Source organism: Suncus etruscus, chromosome 2, assembly GCF_024139225.1.
Source record: "Suncus etruscus isolate mSunEtr1 chromosome 2, mSunEtr1.pri.cur, whole genome shotgun sequence".
NCBI lineage: Eukaryota > Metazoa > Chordata > Mammalia > Eulipotyphla > Soricidae > Suncus > Suncus etruscus.
Window position 1 is genome coordinate 99,162,487 of NC_064849.1, and position 21,718 is coordinate 99,184,204.

General features: G+C 36.7%; 1 non-coding gene and 1 pseudogene across 1 annotated transcript; one reads left to right on the top strand and one right to left on the bottom strand.

Moving 5' to 3' along the window:
- Nucleotides 1-8,549: 8,549 nt before the first annotated feature.
- On the bottom strand, nucleotides 8,550-8,649 carry LOC126002350 (uncharacterized; annotated as a pseudogene).
- Nucleotides 8,650-14,642: 5,993 nt separating this feature from the next.
- On the top strand, nucleotides 14,643-14,855 carry LOC126002973 (small nucleolar RNA U3). Its single transcript, XR_007493541.1, has one exon. It is a non-coding gene; the product is annotated as a small nucleolar RNA U3 (small nucleolar RNA).
- The last annotated feature ends 6,863 nt before the right edge of the window (nucleotides 14,856-21,718 follow it).

Consider the following 21,718-nt stretch of genomic DNA (forward strand, 5'->3'; position numbering starts at 1 on the left):
TGCACCCAGCAAAACTCATTTTCAGGTTTGAAGGAACAATACATGGTTTCACAGACAACAACAGCTCAGAACTTTACAGACTAAAAAACCCATTCTTAAAAAGAAAAACTGAACGGCCTACTTTAAGACAAGACTGACCAACAGACAACACCAATATTGATATAAAAGATGGCACTCAACTCCCAGGACAATTCTTTCTCTCAAAGTCAATGGACTTAAATGCACCAGTTTAAGAGTGGTTAAATGGATCAAAAAACTTAATCCAACCTCTGCTGCCTACAAGAAACGTACCCTGATAGTCAGAACAAACATAGACTCAAAATAAAAGGCTGGAGAAAATCATCAAGCAAACAACCACCCATAAAAAATTCTGCAGTGGTCATAGTAATATCAGATGATGAAAACTTTATACTTAGGAAAGCTGTAAGGGACAAAGATGGACATTTTATATTATCAAGGGATTTGTACAGCAGGAAGAAATCACTCTCCTAAACATATATGCACCGAATGATGGGCCAGCAAAATATTAAATAAAATTGTTGACAAATCTGAAAAATAATATCAATAACAACCACAATAATTGTGGGAGACCATCAAACGGCATTGTTAACACTTGACTAGGTCAACCCAGACTGAAACCCAACAAGAATATACTAGACCCTGAAAGGAAGAAATGGAAGAAAGAGACCTAGTAGATATGTACAGGACACTCCACCCCAGAAGCCTGAATACACATTCTTCTCTACATGTACAAGGGACATTCTCCAGGATAGACTACATGCTAGCACATAAATACCACACACTTTTCATGATCTATCTCATTTGATGTTGAATATCAGGTTGATTCCTAGTCTTGGCTATTGTACTGAATGCTGCATTAAAAAACAGTGTGCATACATCCTTTTTGGTTGAATGTTTTTCTGTCCTGGGGATAGATATCAAAAGAAGGATTGCTGGGTTATATGGCCAGCCCTCAATTTTGAGTTTACTGAGAAACACTCCATATTGTTTTCCATAGAAATTGAATCAGGCAGCATTCCACCAGCAATGGAGGAGAGTTCCTTTCTTACCACATCCCACCCAACAGAGATTGTTTCCCAGTATTTTTTATATATGCCATCCTCACTAGTGCTAAGATGAGATCTCATTGTTATCTTAATTTGGATTTCCTAAAGATAAGTGATGATGAATATTTTTTAATTTGTCTGTTGGTCATCTGTTGGTTTTCCTCAGAATAGTGTGTTTAATTAAAGTGCTTGGGTTTTTTGTTTGTTTTGTTTTGGGGCCACACCCAGCAGTGCTCACAGGTTACTCCTGGCTCTATGCTCAGAAATCGCCCCTAGCTCAGAAATCACCCCTGGCTTGGGGGACCAAATGGGATGCCCAGGGATCGAACTGGGGTCTGTCCAGGGTCAGCTGCGTGCAGGCAAACGCCCATACTGCCTGTGCTATCACTCGGGCCCCTAAAGTGCTTGTTTTGAATTTGGTTGGCCCCGGTTCAATTCCCAACACCTTATATGGTCACCTGAGCATTACCTGAGCACAAACCAGTAGTAAACCAGGATCATCGTTGTGTGTCACCTAAAGAATTTTTTTAAAAAAAGGTCAAACTATAAATAGTATTAAACAACTAGATATTCAAATGCAAGAAATTAACTCTGATCTATTTCTTTTACTATATTCAAAAAATTATTCAAATTAGGGGCCAGAGGAGTGGTGCAAGCTGTGAGGCATCTGCCTTGCACATACTAGTCTGTAGTTCAATCCCCCGGCATTCCATATGGTCCTCCAAGCCAGGAGCCATTTCTGAGCGCATATCCCAGAGTAATTCCTGAGTGTCACCGGGTGTGGCTAAAAAAAAAAAAAAAAAAAAATATATATATATATATATATATATATACATATATATACTCAAATTAAGCATATTTATTTACACATATAATTTTAAAATGCAAAGAGTACACAGTTTAGAAAATAATATATATAAAAAATTGGTGTTGGGCAAGAATTCTTAAATCATTTAAGTATTATTATGAACCATATATGATATATAATTCTTAATATGAATAAATATTAAAGTAGCCTTATTAAATAAAAAATGTTTGCTCTTTGAAACAAGAAAATAAAAGCTAAGTCCAAGACTAGACAAAATAATTGCAATAGCCTATTTATTTTGACCAAAAGCTTATAATCCAATTATAAAAAGATTATTGAGCAGGAGAAATAGCTCAAGTGACTGGAGCATGTGCTTTGTAAGCAGGAGATTTACATTCAATTCCCAACAGTGCAAGAGCACCCTGAGCACCTCCGCAGTGACCCCAAGCACTGAGCTCTGCTAATTGTGGCCCAAATTCCCCCCCCCATCCCACCTTCAAATTTTAAAAAAAATGCTTCTAAAACTCAATAGTAAGACAAATCATTTTAAAAATTAAATATATACAAAAGTACAATAAAATCCTGTATTTTTGAAGTACAAGTCAAGATACTAGGTAAATGCAATTTAAAACCACGATAAAAGCAGAAGTTCTTCTCACACCCAAAAAAAGTACCGAGGGGAGAGTAAATTAACATGCAAGAAGTCTATAGTTAATCCCATGACAGTATACTTCAAGGGTGGAGAAACCCTGTATCTCCTAGGCCAAGGGAATTCCCTCTATAATGTCCCAATAGTTACTGTGCCTATGCAGGGGGGGAAAAAAAGCACAAAATAATCTTTTTTATCTATTTTTTTGACTTCTCTGTTTTGGTGTAGATATTGAAGTTGATGTCTCCAATTTTATTTTATTTTATTTTATCTTTATCTTTCCTTTTGCGCTCTGGCATGGTTTTATTTCAAGACTGAGACTATTATGTGGTGCTTGTTTTTATTGCTGTAGTGCTCACTGGATATTTTATTTGATATTTCTTTTTGTATTGTTGTGGTGTTTCCATTCCTTTTTTCCTGTCCTCTCTCAAACTGAGGTTGAGAGCCTCTAGAAGGACTCCACCCATTTTCGGCTTATCTGATTTTTATCCCATTTTATTGCTTTTCTTTTCTTCAAACAAAACCATATAACTTGAGCTATCTAGTTCCGCCTCAAAAATAGAGGAAGAAATAAGGGAGGGTACCAGGACCAAACAGATATATGATCACTAAGTAGTAAGCTAGACACAGAGGGGACCACGTACTCTAACAGCGTGGGAGGTGATGGTGGGGGATATAGTTGCAGGAAGGGAACGGTGATGGGGGAGAACAAATATGGTGATGGGTATTCCCCTGATTCAATGTTAATATGTACCTAAAATACTACTGTGAAAGATATGTAAGCCAATATGGTCAAAATAAAAATTATATTAAAAAAGTAATAAAACAAATGCTAGTATATTAAAATAAATATATAAATAAATAAAACCTCAATAAAATAGCACAAAAATAAATGACTAATAATAGAAGTGTTGACAAGAATATACAGCAACTTCAAATCTTATACATTGTTGGAAAAATATAAAATGGAACATTAAATTTGAAATGAAGCAATCTCACATCAATATATTTTCCCAGAAAAGTTAAAACATTTCTACAAAATGAATGCTCACATCATTATGATTCATAGTAGCCACTAAACAATTAATTAAATTGTTTAATTGGGAATAGGGGTGGAGGGAGGACAACATTGGTGGTGGGAATGTCCCTGATTCAATGTCACTATGTACCTAAAATATTACTGTGAAAGATTTGTAATTCACTGTAGTCAAAATAAAAATTATTTTTAAAAAATTGTTTAATTGTTCATTAAAGAAATGAACAATTCCCAGGGCCAGAATGATAGCACAGCAGTAGGGTGTTTGCCTTGAACGTGGCCGATCCAGGACAGACCTTGGTTCTATCTCCTGTGTCCCATAGGGTTCCCTGAGCCAGTAGCGATTTCTGAGAGCACAGCCAAGAGTAATCCCTGAGCATCACAAGGTGTAGCTCAAAAAGCAAAAAAAGAAGAGAAAAAAAAGAACAATTCTCATATTCTTCAAACAATAAATGGATAAACAATTTTCTTGTTTTCTCCTTAATAAAATAACTATTAAAAGAAATAACTATTAATACATAAAAAGCATGGATGAATTGTTTAAAAATATTTATGTGAATAAAAGGCAAAAAGAAAAGAATCCAAGTTGTATAATTTTATTTATCTGAAATTCTAGATTTTTAATTAAATCTAATCATAGAGCTGGGAGCTGGGGTAAGCTGTATATGGCCAAAATTATATTTAAACAATCAAATATTGTTATGAATGATTTTATTGGTAGTAGTAAATTCTACTACTACTGGAAAGGAAAAGAAGTAAGAATATTTCTAAATTATTAATAGTGATTATATATTTATTACAAGAGTAAAATTTTAAAGGTGGCTAAGTTTTATCTTCTATTTTCTTTAAAATTCTTTGAAAGAGTTTTCAGACGAAAGATATAATACAGAAATTTGGACATTTGGTTGTATGTTCTCACCCTCTCGATCTTCAGAACAATACAATTACTCTAAGTACCACCAGGAGTGACTCCCACACACAGAACTGGAAGCAGCCTTGAGCACGCTGGTGTGGCCTCACTGAAGAAAAAAAAAAAAGCTTTCAGCAGCATGTCAGTTTTTATATTTCTATGAAAACTAGTCTAATTACTTACTAGACAAAACGTAAGATTTTAAGACTGAATCTGTTCTTTGAAAAACGGGGAGAAAGAGAGAGACAGAGACAGAGGCAGAGTCCAAGACAGAGACAGAGACCGAGGAAAGCAGAACAAAAGAAGGACAAGGATGGGGAGGGAGAGGATGGGCTGGGCAGGACAAGGACAGGAAATATGGGGAAGGGAAGGTCAGAACAAGGAAGAGTTGGGAAGGTGGATGTGAAGGAAAGAACAGAGAAGGGCAGGGACAAATTTCCCCAGAATTCTGATATGCTTTACCAAGATTAGGAATATTCCAAGTAGATAAAGGAAGGTAAATATTATTCATTTATGTAATATTAATTATGACATATTTGATATAGCATTCCCAATTTAATAATCAAGAAAATACAGCACAACTCAATAATGTTGATTGGATGTGGACAGAGTGACTATTCTATTGCATCACTTAGTAGGTAATTGCTACTGTAAAGGATTCACAAGGGTGTCTAAGTTAAACAGTTAAAGTTAAAGTTCACTCATTTCATTTTTATTTTAAACCCTAAGAATTAGTTGTAAGTTTCAGATTTTACTATACTTTTCCAGAAAAAAAGGTCATCTACATTCCTTCAGAATACCCTAAGGCTAACAAAGTTAATCCTAATTAAATCTAGAATTTTTAAAAATGGAATATTTTTAAAAAGAAAAGCAAAAAATTATCCAAATAAGGCACATATGAAGCACAGGATGCCCTGTGCTAATACTAGATCACATATGTTTGCCAATCACACAGTGTTGGAGTAATACCTCATTGATTCTTAGAATAGATCCTACTAAGAGTAATTGTCTATATTTAATCTTCTAAATTTCTCATAAATGTTATTCTCCAAAATGAATATCTCTGGATCTTAATGTAGCAAATAGCGGTGAAAGTGCTCTAATTGGAAGTGAGCAAATTACCCCACACCCCTGTGGCTGCCTCTCTGTCCTACCTCCATCCCACTGCACCTTCCTTCTGTTATAATCCACACCTCTAAATTAGCTTTGAGGCACCCTTGAAATTTATGGATGCCTAAAAGGAATGACTACAAAGGAATACTGTACATTACAAATGGCTATCTAAACTAAACAAGATAAACACTAGCCATCATTTGGAAAACCAAATGGGTTCTTACTCCCTTGCTTCTGATCTCTGGATCATCTCCAATGACTAGGATATCTAATTACCTGATAAAACCTAAGGGTTTTAGGGACTATCTGAGGGATAATCTCTACAGAAGCCAAGAAGGTCCATTTCGAAAGGCTTTTGTTTGCACTTGTTGTAGCACTTGGGGTCAATAGTTCTAAATCCCAGCTTAAAATAATTGGCACTTATTCATATAGAACTTTGTGCCATGATATCTGAAAACTAAGCCACATGGTATCTTTCTTTCCTTGTATTGTCTTTTTTGTTCCTAGACATTGTCTCTCTTTTCTTTCCTTGATTTCCACATATTGTCCTCCTTTCCATTCTTCTCTTGTTTCCCAGGCTAATGTTCTGTTAGATCTTAACTGAACCTCAGGCAATGAAGGAACCCTCACAATGAACGTTCTAAAGAATGTATAAAACTACATCTTAACGTAAAAGCTGCTGAGTGAGTTCTCCAAAGGAAGAATAACCTTATTTTAACCCCACCTATCCCCACCCCAACCACCCAGTTTAAGGCGCATTTCTCATCATTGCTGATCCTTGTACTATACCAATGCATGGCAGGTGAAATTTAGGCAGTATTAACATAAATGTAAGAAAAGTTGAAAGAGGTGATTCATAGATAAGGAAACTTCAAAAGAACTGAGCAAGATCTCCTACTTATCACCCTTGGACATGGAGCAATTCTTTTCTGTGAGGTGCCTCATTCTCCCTGTATCCAGGTGGTGGCACTGGTGCTCTTTCTGCCTTCCCCTGTGGGCAGCATTCAGTTTGTCGCCCTAAAATAGGAGATCAAGAAAGACATGGGGGACACTTGACTGCCTAGCAATGTGTCTGTTGGACCAAACCTTCCTGAAGGACATTCCTTTGCAATGCAGTGCCTTAGCAGAGATATGGCAATCTGTGAGCATGGGAAGAAAATGGTAAGGAACTGGGTAGTGAAATGCAACTGTGGGTAGAACAGTCAAGGTTTAAACAGGAAGGTCTATATGGCATTTTTAATGCTAGTTGTATTTGATGTTTTATATCCCAAGTTGTGTACATTTTCAGAAATAAACACATATAGTCAGGTCCCAGCACTCTCAAAAACTTGAATAGTCTCAAGATAAACTACATAAGGTCCCTGATTTTATAAATGGGAAGATAAAAAAGCATAGAGAGGCCTGATAATTTAGGCAAGATCACCTACAAATCAGTAATCAAATTTTCTAAAAGCCTTTACTGGGTAGCAAGGTATCAAATTACAAACACAGCTGCATGACTGTGATGAATGTCACCTGGAAGTTTTTCTGGCTAAGTTAAGAAATCTCAAAATCATAGGAGTTTGTGGATACATCCTTTACAAATAAACATTTTCCTGTTTGTGGAACTTAATTGAGATAGAAATGGGGCTAAACTACAAAGAGATCATTTCAGGCTTTCAAATTCTGGAAATATAATCACTGGTCTTTTTAATAATTTTTTTATGAAATCACCATGTTAAAGTTACAAAATTGTTAATGATTCATAAAATGTCTAACACGCATCCCTTCACCAATGCACATTTCCTGCCATCAATGTTTGCCCACCTGCCTCTAATGGCAAACATTTTTCTTCTCTCTATCTTCTTTTTATCTGTCTCTCTCCTTTTTCTGACCATATGTTTTGTCTGTCTCTCTTCCATTTATTCTTTAGGCAATGTAGTTTGCAAATATAATCACCGGTCTTATTCATCATCTTTGCTTATTGAATCACAGTCTACTAGTAAGTTCAATAGCATTCTGAATGCTTCTGTTTTAGTAATATTCAACAAAACTATGAGAAAGGATTTCAAATGGACACCAAGTAAAACATCTAATTGTATTAATCTTGGTTATAATGGGTATATAGATCTCTCCTAATCTCTGTCAGATTATGTGATTTTTGTAAAGTATATTTTTCTGCCTAAGTCCCTTCGCTGTACAATGACTGGGTCTAGATCAATTCTTAACCTTTGGTAAGCAAATGTTTCTCTATCTGAACTTGCTACCTAAAGTCACTTCTAACTTCTAACACTATAGAGATGCTCTCTAAAATACTTTCACCTCAGAATAAAGTCTATATGAAAAAAATATTTCATGCTGACTACATATTCCCACCCATCTTATCTTTCTCTTCATACTTTTTTTCCGTATTTCAAGGCCACTCTAACACAGTGATGAATTATGTAAAAATTTGTTTTAACCAGAAAAGTTTTGTTTTAACCAGAAGTATTGATTGGGTCAAAGATAAACTTTCATGTTCTGGTACTTCATATGGTGCTTGATTCTATAAATGAAAAGGGGGGAAAAACATAGAGACCTGATAATTTAGGCAAGATTGCCTAATTATATCTTGATTAGTCAATATTTCTCTCATGATCTAGAACACTTTTGTTAACTATCAGTGTTTTAAAAAAAAAAACAAACAAAAAAACAAGGGTGGAGTCACTTAGAGGCAGGAATGTTGAATTTCAAGAATACCAAGCAAGATCCTCCATCAACTGAAAACCCTGTGATCAGAAGATCTCGCACATAAATAGAAGATACATGTGACATTGGTAACAAAAGTGAGACCATTTATGGTTTTGATATTCACTGGTATTAGATAATATGATTCTAAAGTGATGCATGCTGTACCATGATGTGTGGCTGTTGTGCTATCTTTATAGCATACAATATTTTGTGACTGTAATAAATTAGAGCTAATTACTAAGAAATATATGTTTTTTTAAAATATGGAACACTCCACGAATTTACATGTCATCTTTGCACATGCTAATCTTTTCTGTATCATTCCAATTTTAGTATATGTGCTGCCGCAGTGAGCGCAGATATATATGTTCTAAGGAGAAGGCAAAACACAGACTTCAAAGGGAAGTTCTAGAGGGCATAACTCACATCTTGATCAGAGGCTTTTTCATTTCCCACTTGTCCTATATTTGGGAGCTCTCAAAAATCATGAGTTCACAAGGATATCACCTACGGAAACAAACATGGTTTCCCACACCAGTACCAGGAACATAAATTCTACCAAGGAAGGCCCTACTATCACCAGGGCATTGACTTATTCCCAAAACAGTTCTTATATCACCCTGACAACCAGGCAACAGCAACAATCTGCTTTTAGGGCAGGATTCTCTGTAATGTTAACTGATGGAGAGACAGAACCAGAATACACTACACACCACTGTTTTTCGATATAGGACCTGTACAGAAACCAGAATATATAACTACAGAAACCTGACAGCAACAACTGTGAGACTGAAGAGCTGAACATCGAGAATGACTGGGAGTTGGGCAACAGATCATGTCTAGAGCCTTGAGTTGGTCTTATGCCCAAGTGCTTCAGAGTTAAGATCTCCCTGTTTTTTAGGCCAAAGGTATTTATTTTCAATTTCTTCCATATTTTGCTGTGCCTACACAAATGACAATTGCTACACACACATATTTTTAGTGTATTTCCCATCTCTGGAGAAAAAAATGGAAGCATATAAAACTTTGGGCTATTGCATAAATGAATTTATTGGTGGTATAATATTTTCACAAATATAACTACTAATAAACTCTCTCCCTTATTCCATTTTTTAATTTTCTATTCTCTTTCTATTTCTTAATAACTTTGCTTCCTGTCATCATGAAACAAATGTATTATGATCAGTTATGTCAGCAATGTGATACATTTTCTTTAAATAAGTAATTTTAAAAAATCATGAATTCACTGTTTCTTCTAACTATTTCCTCTTAGTTAATGAGAAATTGAATAGTAAAACTTCTGAATTTTGCCAATTTGATCCAAATATTGATTGAACAATGTTTGAAAGAAGGCCAATCACATGAGAATTGTGATTCAAGATCTGTTACAATCTAATTGTCAAGAAGAGTTCTGTGGAAAGGAGCTCTGAATGTAGTCAGGCTAGAGAAGGGTCCATTATGACAATGGTAGTTGGTACTGATTACTCTGGACAAAAACTGGATGTGGAAAGGGGATAAAGTAATTTGCATAGTACCCCTTCATTAGCAATAGTTCAAACCACAGTGTCAAAAAGGAAAAGAGAGAGAGAAGTAAAATGCCTGCCTCAGATGCAGGCAGAGAGAGTAGGGGAGGAAAATGGGGACTTTGGCGGTGGGAAATATGCACATAAATGTGAAGAAGTGGTGTACATTCTATAACTGAAACTCAATAGTAAACAATTTTATATTCATGGTGCTTAAATAAAGTAGTTAAAATCAAATTTAAAAAATAGTTTTGTGGAATCTTTTCTATTACAGACATTACAAACATAGTAAGAAGGTGTTTGACAGAATCTAAAAAATACCCTGGTGTATTTTGAGTGGTGTTGATAGCTCAGTGGATAGGAAGCTTGCCTTGCATGTGGCTAACCTAGGTTTAAATGCTCGGCATTCCATATGGTCCTTTGAACCATGTCATGAGCACAGAGCCAAAAGTAAAAAAACTTTAAAATGCACTAGTAAGTGAAGGGATCTCTCCTTCCTGGGAGCCGGGAGTCTAGCAGGAGGAGGTTTGGCAGGCCCCCGCCATGCCGGAGGCCTGCTTGGCCAGGCCTAGGGGGGGTGCAGGACTTGGGGTAACCCCAGCACCCCTCTGCTGCCTTGCTCCAGATCTCCAGGGCTTCCCCGGGCCACACGCCTGGGCAAGCCGGTGAGTTGGGTCCCTTGGTGGAGCCTGAAGGTACCCTAGGCCTTCCCCCACTATCCATGCGGCTCCTTAGGGAGGGTCTGGGTGGGGCTCTGAGCTTCTGGTCTCCCAGCTTCTTGAAGGATCTCTCCTTCCTGGGAGCCGGGAGTCTAGCAGGAGGAGGTTTGGCTGGCACTGGTAATCTCTGTCCAGTCTACATTTTCAAAATCGCGCGGGGGCTATCGCCCCCGCGCGCACAAGAAACATTAATAGTACTCTCACAAGAAACATTAATAGTACTCTCACAAGAAACTGTAATAGTACTCTCACAAGAAACATTAATAGTACTCTCACAAGAAACATTAATAGTACTCTCACAAGAAACATTAATAGTACTCTCACAAGAAACTGTAATAGTACTCTCACAAGAAACTTTAATAGTACTCTCACAAGAAACTTTAATAGTACTCACTATCATTGAATTATGTTTTTATGTATGCAGAATGTCCATTTTGTACTCTGCCCTTTTGCATACCCCTTCATAAGTTCATATTTCTCTTTAACTTCTTTAACTCCTATCATCATTACTCCTTTTATACATACCCTTTCTAACTTAAGTACTGTTGAGTCCTAAGTCACAGACCAAAGTGGTGCCCTAGAGTTAACACCCACCCAACTATTTTTAAAGGCATAAAAAGGACACATATCTTTTCAACATTTTATGGGTGTTTTCTTTGACGGCTATAACTTTTGCTAAATACTTTCTTATACAGTGATGATCCCCCCATGTTTTTTATCTTCTCTTTGTGAACTGCTCAATATGGAATTTGGTGTGAAAGAATCCCTCAGTTTAATACTTATGTTTGAACCAAGTCATGGGTCTTGTTGGAAATGTTCTTATGCCCCCATATATCTGATAGCACCACGTGGCTTTATATCTTGTTTGCGTAGGCACACTAACATGGAAAAATACTATACTTACCAATAAGTTCTTATCTAATAAGAATGGGAACACACAAATCTTGTAGTGCAATGAGACCTTACACCCTGAACATTGACATAAAGACATGGCACAGGCCTCAGAAGAATGGGCATTCTCCATTCACCCCTTGATCTACAGAAGACATTTACAAAACATCCAAGGTTGTATATAACATCACCTGGTGGCATTCCTGTACCAGGAAAGACCCTACAGCTGCTCTGACATCTACTCAAAAGAAACACCCCTTAACACTGAGAAGACAACAAGAACAAAGACCTGCTTACTGGACAGGACTTGCTGTATTGCCCCTTAATTGTGAGGTTTGTCTATAACATCACCTGGAAGCAATCCTCTACCACGGAAGACCCTACCACTGCTCAGACATCGTCCTGCTCAAAAGAGACTTCCCTTAACACTGAGAAAACTTAACAACAACAACCTGCTTAAAGGAAAGGGCTTCCTGCATTGCCCTTTCATGGTGAGGTGAAACGAGAAGGCACTCCACATCATGACTTCAATGTAGGACATGCAGATTCCAGAATCTTTAATACAGAAACATGAGACCAACAACAGAGACTGTGTGAAAAGTGTGTTGGCACTACAGACAATGTCTTGGATCGAACGATAACTTTCCTGAGGCCTAGAGCTGGTCTTACGCCAGGAAACTTCAGGGGTAGGATCTCTTTGTATTTAGGCCAAGGTTATTCCTTTCCATGCCTCTCATATTTTGGTGGGCCTATGCAAACAACAATTGCCACTCTAACACCGTTTTTACTGTGCTCCTTTGACTCTAATCCTTAAAACGCACCCACTTAAAATTTGAGGTTAACTTAAGCTAATATGCATGTACATGGAAATGTAAAAAATACTATGCCTCTAATGTTTAAGGAGTTATGTAAGTTTGATGGCTTTAGATTGCCTTGTGTGCTGTTAAGAAATATTATAATGTGCTACAATCTGGGGACTTGAGGGACAAAGTAATTGCACATGGATTCTGTTTTATTTATCTTAACTTTCTTTGGTGAAAGTTCAAAGTTAAGATATCAACAAGGGGACTTCTGATAATTATGTTATGGGTGATTGTCCTTCCACTGTAACTTTACCTTATCCTCTTTCTTTGCATCTTTTATTCTCATAATTCAAAATAAAAAAATTATAAAAAAAAAAAAAAGGAAAACAAGCAGTGCTGGCGGGGATGTGGAGAGAAAGAAACTCTTTTTCACTGCTGGTGGGAATGCCGTTTAGTACAACCTTTATGGAAAGCGATATGGAGATTTCTTCACAAACTGGAAATTGAGCTTCCATACGATCCAGCTATACCACTCCTAGGAATATACCCAAGGAACACAAAAATACAATACAAAAATCCCTTCCTTACACCTATATTCATTGCAGCACTATGTACAATAGCCAGACTCTGGAAACAACCAAGATGCCCTTCAACAGATGAGTGGCTAAAGAAACAGTGGTACATATACAAAATGGAATACTATGCAGCCGTCAGGAGAGATGAAGTCATGAAATTTTCCTATACATGGATGTACATGGAATCTATTATGCTGAGTGAAGTAAGTCAGAGGAAGAGAGAAAGATGCAGAATGGTTTCACTCATCTATGGGTTTTAAGAAAAATGAAAGACATTTTTAACAGTATCTCAGAGACAAGTTAGAGGAGGGCTCATGACATAAAGCTCATCACATAATGTGATGAGTGCAGTTGGAGAGAGGACTACACTGAAAACTATCATAACAATGTGAATGAATGAGGGAAGTAGAAAGCCTGTCTTGAGTACAGGTGTGGGGGGGTGGGGAGGAGGGAGATCTGGGAAATTGGTGGTGGAAATGTTGCACTGGTAAAGGGGGGTGTTCTTTACATGACTGTAATCATACAACTATAATCATATTTGTAATCACGGTGTTTAAATAAAGATAATTATAAAAAACAAAATAAATAAAATAAAGAAAACAAAATAAATCCTAAAAAAAAAAATGCACTAGTAAGTGAAACAACAGCATTTGAAACTGCCATTGCTTAGATAATGGAATTTCTTGGAATTCAGATACTAGCACTGCTTATATTCAACTTCCTTTTGGCATCTTTTACCTATTTATCAAAATGAGTCATTTTCTTTAAAATTAAAAATTATGGGGGGCCAGCGTGGTGGCGCTAGAGGTAAGGTGTCTGCCTTGCCAGCACTAGCCTAGGACAGACCGCGATCCGATCCCCCAGCGTCCCATATGGTCCCCCAAGCCAGGAGCGACTTCTGAGCATATAGCCAGGATAACCCCTGAGCGTCATCGGGTGTGGACCCCCCAAAATAAAAAATTGTGGAAGAAATGTTTTCAGGCCTTTGATAATTTTTATTCTCTGGAACCCAAATAGAAGTTCAGTGGCAAGTGACAGAGAAAAAAAAAAAAGTAAATGTGAGCTTACTTACTCTTCTAAGCCTGAATAGTGGTCAGAAGTTACTGAATTTCGCGAGTAAACAAGGTGCCCTCTAACCTCTTCTCCTGGCACCCTTCCTGTAACCTTGTTCTTTGGGGAGAAGCTTTGGTTTAAAATACAAAATAGCACGTAAAAGGTTCCCCACTTTGTACTGCAGCATCAAAATACTATCAAGTCCCTGAGCATAAAATTTTCATTTCATGTCTACCTTCCTTAGTGCTATATTTCATGACTTTTCAAGCTAATATTTTTCTGATTTTCTGAGCCTTTGCATAGAAATGATAATATAAAGAGAAAGCCCAACACCCATTTTGAACTGTCTTCTATACTTGTATCATTTATGCATTAATTACACAAATATGTATTGAATACCAACTATGAATGTCTGAAATTTAATTATATATAGTTTTATATATACTTAAGTTGGATTCTCAATTTATGCATCCTCTCACCATATATGAATCATGGGCTATATTCCTTGGATTCCTTGATTCTCCATAAATATAAGACATAATATATGCTTCATTTACCTTAAATAGTACAGATTTCTACTCAAATGCCACATTATTTGAGAAACCTTTGCCCCATATAACTTCAAATCTGCCTCCTTCAGAGCCCTTAATTTACTTTATGCTTTTGTTCTAACACCTGCAACCATCTGATAAATTATTAAGACACCTAGATAAAATAGAGATAGAGAGGGGATAATGCCACCTGTTTAATCACAGTTACATCTTAAGCATTAAGAGTAGAATTGGCAAGACTATATTTTCAGGGATCATTTCTATAGTTAATTATTGGACAAGTTTCTCTGAACATATAGGGTACCAGAAACCACGAGAACGACACAGAACACCCACTCCTGAGTGGGAAGCTTGTTTTAATCATTGCTTTGGCAGCTGCTTTCTGCTGTTGATGATTGTTCATGCCTTCTTTAAGTTAGTATGAGGGAAAAGGTGTATTCTGAGTGGAAGAAAATAAAAGATTAGTATTGGCACTTAAATTGATAATCAATATATATTTATTGAATGGTAAGATGAGTAAATGAAGTAAGTATATGAGACTATATATCATTAGCTATTCAAACATGTGCATTATTTATGGCACTCATTAGAATGATACCTCCTTGAAAGTGGATCTAACTTATGTTTCTCTTTATTCTATATTTCTTTCTTCCTTATTCTATATTAACACAGTGTTTGGTTTGAATACAGAGTAAGGAGTAAACCCAGAGAACAGACTGGTGTGGGTAAAACAAAACCAAAAATGTCCATAAATTTGGTTGACTGACTATGGGAAGGGAAGAAGGGAAATGAACTGCATCTGTTTGATAGGGTTTCCATAGAAAAACAAGGCTACAAGGTTTAAACAAAAAATTAGTTTTTTACTATTCAGAAAAAAACTGTAAGTCCAAAGTTAAGGTGAAAGGGTATATTTCATTTTTTATTCTATATTTAGTTGAAGAGCAGTGATTTATAACGTTATTGATAGTTGAGTTTTAAGAATATATTTAACACCAATTTCATCACCAGTGTCAACTCCCCTCATCAGTGAGTGTTCCCATACTCCATCTTCTTCTCTGACCCCACCTCAAGTCACTTATCTGTCACCTTATCAGGCATGGTACAAAGTTCAGTGTTTGCAGTTGAGGTCTCCTGATATACTGTTGCTGGTCTGATTTGGAGGCACTCTTACACATCTGCAACATAATGGAAACTCTAAGTCCTAATTCCCTCATTACTTCCTTTTCTCATCGTCTTTTCCACCTTGATTCTTTCCTTCTCTGTCCTTTTCCTTAAACTCTCAGATCAAGGGTGATCTAGGCATCCCCCTTTGCTACATTACATTACTTCACTTCATTCAGTTGTTCTATATACCAATGTAGTCTGTAAGAGATTTTCCTGTTTGTCTTCCTTCTTCTGACTTACTTCACTCAAAATGATATCTTCCTGTTCCAACCAGGTTTCACCAAACTGCATAATTTCATTGTTCTTTGCAGCCCAATAGTATTCTGTTGTGTATATGTGCCACATCTTCGTAATCTATTCATCTGTTGTTGAACACCTAGGTTGATTTCATATCTTAGCTATTATACTCATTGTAGCTGTTGCTACATTGATAGGGTAGATATGTCCTATTGGATAAATATTTCTAAGTCCTGTCATAGATACCCAAAAGTGGAATTGCTGATTATATGGCAGTTCAAGTCTAAGTTTACTGAGTGTTCTCTGTACTTTTTTCCATGGGTGTTGAGCTAAACATTCTCACAGCAGTAGGTGGAAGTTCCTTTTTAACAACCTCCCTGCCAGCTCAGATTGTTGCTATGATTTTTGATAGGTGCCATTCTCACTGGTGTAAGATAATATCTCTCTTTTGTCTTTATTTGCATTTTAGCAGGGTAAATTTATGTTGAGGCATCTCTCCTTAACTTGAAGATGGACATCTTTTCCATGTATTTTCACATGTCCTTGACTCTGTTGTGGCTATGCCCAAATGTTCTCTTTTTATAAGGTCACCAGTCCTAATAATTTCATTTTAACCTCACTCCTTGTTCTAAGTCAGTAGGAACTGGGGCTTCAACCTATTCTTTTTTTGTTTGTTTGTTTCTGTTTGGGGGCTACACTCAGCAGTGCTCAGGAGTTACTCTTGGCTATGCACTAAGAGACCACCCCTGGTGATGCTTGGGGAACCAATAGGGTGGAACTCAGGTCAGCTAATGCAAATCAATGTACCCACTGCACTAAGGCCCCTTCCTTTTTTTCCCTTTATTTTTAAGAATTTATTTTGAAATTTTTGTGTTTGCAACTAAGATGTTATCTGTAGTGCAGGAGCCAAAAGGCTCTAAAGTCCACTTTCTGGCTTGTAATTGATCTTGTTGTGTTTGCATAGGTGCAGAGGGTTAAAGAAAAAAAAAGTAAAGAAGTGGGGAGCAAGAGAAGATGATTAATATATGTAGACCTATCATTTTCCAGGAAAGTTGGAGAGAATAGAAAACAAATATGAACCTAAATATTCATTTGCAGACCTGTAATTAAGGTGTTGATGCTGTGTTATCTAGCTCTGTTTATTTATTTGAAGGTTCTATTGCCAGTAGCAGTAAGAGAGCTATGAGAACACTGCAAATAGTTTTGGCCCTATTCCTATTTATATACCCAACAACCACATTTGATTGTTTTTAAATAAACACCCTACCTTTGCATCCCTAATTCCTATTAAATATGTGGTTAGAAAGAATCCTGGATTTTTATTTTCCCATGAGAAATATAGATGTAGACTGTGAATATATATGTGTGTATATTTTAATACATATCAGTCTCTCTTATTTGATTTTTATTTCACACAACCAAAGGTTGATCTCATATTTATGTTAGGCATACCATATTTAAGCTCTGCTCTCAACAATTAGTTATCTGGCAAACTGATAAAAATAACATGGAGCCTGAAACTATTTAAGAGAGCAAGCTCTTTTGGTGAGTCTTTTGCAGCTTCTGGTGTTTTTCAAATATTCCACTCACAGAAAAGGAATTATAATGATGGTATCCATGGAAGTGTAAACATCTGGGGAAGCCTTGTCCAAACAAACAGACTTTTGTCACATCATCCTCTTCTCTAACACCTCTCTTTCTATTGCCTGGAATATCAAGCCCATGTTATTTCATTCAATATTCAAAGCATTCATTCTAAACTTACCAACTTCTCTCTGCCACACAAGCTCTCTGTTCAGCAAGGCACAAGCTAAGAGTTCACTTAGCAAAGGAAGCTCCGTTCTATTCTTGCTCTTTTGTTCAGACATTTCACAGCACCTTTGAAGCTCATTTCCCTTCTTATCTATCTGAATTCTGTTTACTTTTTTGTGGACTGTACAAATCTTCCTCTTCATGAAGCTTTGCAGATGTCCAATAGCTCACCCTCCTCCCTGCTCTTACTATGGCCCTCTATTCATTTAATAGTTCATGAACCAGCATACATGGGAGATGGTTAGAAATGCAGAGACTTGAACCTCATTCAAACTGCTAAATGCAAGTTGCATTTTAGGGACTGGAGTGATCATACATTGAGTAAGGCTTTTTTGCCTTGTAAGCTGCCAATCTGGGATCAATTCCTAGCATCCCAGATGTTTTCCCAAGTCCCAACAGGTATGATCCCTGCCTGAGTAAAGTGCCAGGAATAACCCCTGAACATTCTCAGGTGTGGGCCTCTCCCCACATATGACCCCCAAAATAAATAAATAAAAATAAATATTTTTAAAAGTTGCATTTTTTAACAGACTTTCACTTTAATATAGGGAACTACTCACTGTTTCGTCCTCAACCCTTCTTTCATGGCACTGCTTTTGGGACAGCTTTTAATTTGCTGCACTGAAGTGTTTGATTTTCAAATGTGATGTTATATCTCATGCAAATATATTTTCAGTTCTTAGCACCTATTTCAAAAAAACTTGGATTTAACAACTAAAATTAGAACTACTATATTCTAATGAATTTAAACTTTGACTCAAGTTTCTCATTTTGGAAATGTGATCTTCAATACTTCCAATTATAGTGAGAAGAGCCACTTGTGCTTCCTGGACCATTTGCAGAGCTCCGCAGCCAAGCATCAAGTCCCCAAGAAGAGCGTTGGGCGTTTCAGGGTGTGAATACTCAAGAGCCTCATTTCCAGGAAAGCTCTGACAAATAGTTCAGTCAGCAGCTAAATTCTGTGGCTCTGTCCTCCAGATTTGTCATCTCCAAAGTCACAGGCGTCAGTCTTGAGAGAAAAAAATTCGTGACTCCAAAAAGAAAGAAAAAGCATAATATTCTCTTAATGTCTCAGAGAAATAGGATTTTGGTCATTCTAAAGATGACAAAGACATTCTTGGTTAGACATTGGGAGGAAAGACAGTGGAACAATATATCTTTGGCAACAACATTCACAGTTAACTTCTTGTATCTGTGTGTGTGTACATGCATAAACATTTTCTTTTTTTTTGTTTTCGAGCCACACCCATTTGATGCTCAGGGGTTACTCCTGGCTAAGCGCTCAGAAATTGCCCCCTGGCTTGGGGGGACCATATGGGACGCCGGGGGATCGAATCGCGGTCCTTCCTTGGCTAGCGCTTGCAAGGCAGACACCCTACCTCTAGCGCCACCTCGCCGGCCCCGCATAAACATTTTCAGTATGAAATGTGGAAATAATTTTAAGCAATTAGAAAGCTTGCAAGAATGTCACCTGTTATAAACATATTATCCCTGTTACTTTATCATTACCTGTTTATCTCCCTTTCTTCCTTTCTCCCTTCCTTATCCATAATTATGCATTAACTATGTATACCCTATATACTTACCTTTTCTTTATCCATATAAACAACCATGTATGCAACATGTTTTACATAGTATTCATAGATTATACTATATGATGCATATGCTACATTATCTATACCTCCATATCTAGATAGATATACTACTATATATGTATACTGTAGTTATAGAATATACTTATTGACATATATACATAGGATATATACTTACGTTAGTATGTTAGAAATATATACACATCGGGCCAGAGCAATAGCACAGTGGTAGGGCATTTGCCTTGCATGCAGCTGACCAGGGACAGACCTGGGTTCAATTCCCAGCAACCGCTATGGTTCCCTGATCCTGCCAGGGCTAACTCCCGAGAGCTGCTCTGTGTGGCCCAAAAACTAAAACAAAAAAACAAAAACAAAAAATATATACATATATAATTCTATTTTAAATTAAGAGTAAGTTACATCTAGCATACCCCTGCACTCTTAAATATTTCAGTGTGTGTTTTAAATAATATGAAAGTCTATGACCATAATTGCTATAATCTCCCCCCCCCCCAGTTGCTATAACCTTGAACTGCCTTATTTCCATAACTTTCTCTTGGTGACTGCATTAATCTTGGCAATGTTTCACCATTAAGAAGACCACTTCCCATTTGATTAATATCTTTGGAGTTGTTCTCAGATTCTGACTCAAGCATTTTCAGAGTGATTTACTATTCTGAGTCAAATCTCCTCACTATTCCACCAAGTTTTTCCTTCAGGCTCTTGGCTCTGCTATATTCCCACTCTCCCCTTTATCCCACTACCTCTATTAACTGGACTGTGGTAATGAAGAAAGTAGGGGTGGTCACTAAAACATTTCACTTCATCGTCCCAATTGAAGCATTTGTTCTGAAACCCATCCCATTTTCCTTAGAGAAAAATTATATAATGTGTTGGGGGGGAAATAAGGCCATTTTTATTATGGGCTGTGTCAGGCTTTTGGCTGAAATTTTACATGATTGTCCCTCAAGAACTGTAGGAGATGAAGAACAGAAATGAGAATGGAAGAAATCACACTCTGAAATATGCAGGCAATTCAAATTTATTCCATAAATTAAAAGGCTGAAGATCAGTCTTCCAAATTATAAAACTAGCATTTCTCACCTTACCTATTATTTTTTGAAACAGAGTTCACCTGAGCCTTAATAAGCTCTTCCAAAAGGTCAAATGCCTAGTACTCAGATGAAACTGTGCATGTGATTAGTAGAACTCTTTAAAACTTGGTTAAAGGAAATTTCATGAAGTCTCTCTATTCCTGCCAATTAAATCAAGCTCCTATTTCTTCCAAAAGACCATTCCTACAATTTTCCTATCTCAATACTTAGAAATCTGATTTTTCTAGTACTATAAACAAACCCTTTGTGTTATAATGTACCCCAATATTTCTCTTTCCTTCATCAGATCAGAGAGATCCTACCATGTTTTTCTTCAATACATATTCAATGTTTGACCGCTTCTCATCTCATCACTGCTAACACTATCATCTCTCACCTGATATAAGTAGCATTACTTACCTAAAGTTGTGGGGGGATTGTTAGGAATGAAAAGTCTTATGCATGTGAAGAAAGCATTTTACTGTTGATCCATATCCTGAGTCCATTTTTGTTGATGCTATTGATTTTAGGCCACATTACTGGTGCTCAGGGGCTAAGAGTTCCAGAAACCATCTCCTGGTGCTCAAACCCTGATCTCCTACATGTAAAGCATGGGATGCAATCCATTGAGCTATCTCTCTAAGTTATCTTATTCTTTCATGGCTCCATCTTTTCTGAAGAGAGAAGCTAAAGGGGACTTCAGTACCCAGTCAGAAATTCTTGGTCTGTCTATGATAGGATCCTAGCTATTGAACATATTATCATGTTATAAATAAACAAATCTAGATTATGGTACATCACACAGAATTATAGCTTTCAATATGAAATTAGACATAGGACTGAATAAGTAGTGCAGTAGGTAGGGTCCTTGCCTTAGATAAAGGTTCGATCTTCAGGGCATTATATGGTTGCTGAGCACCACCAGGGGTGATCTCTGAGAGGAGAGCCAGAAGTAAACTCTGAGAAAAGCTAGGTGAAGCAGCCTCCTCCAAAAAAAAAAGAAAGAAAGAAAGAAAGAAAGAAAAGAAAGAAAGAAAGAAAGAAAGAAAGAAAGAAAAGAAAGAAAGAAAGAAAGAAAGAAAGAAAGAAAGAAAGAAAAGAAAGAAAGAAAGAAAGAAAGAAAAGAAAGAAAGAAAGAAAGAAAGAAAGAAAGAAAGAAAGAAAGAAAGAAAGAAGAAAGAAAGAGAAAGAAAGAAAGAAAGAAAGAAAGAAGAGAGAGAAGAGAAAGAAAGAAGAAAGAAAGAAAGAAAAGAAAGAAAGAAGAAAGAAAGAAAGAAAGAAAGAAAGAAAGAAAGAAGAAAGAAAGAGAAGAAAGAAAGAAAGAAAGAAGAAAGAAAGAAAGAAAGAAAGAAAGAAGAAAGAAAGAAAAGAAAGAAAGAAAGAAAGAAAGAAAAAAGAAGAAGAAAGAAAGA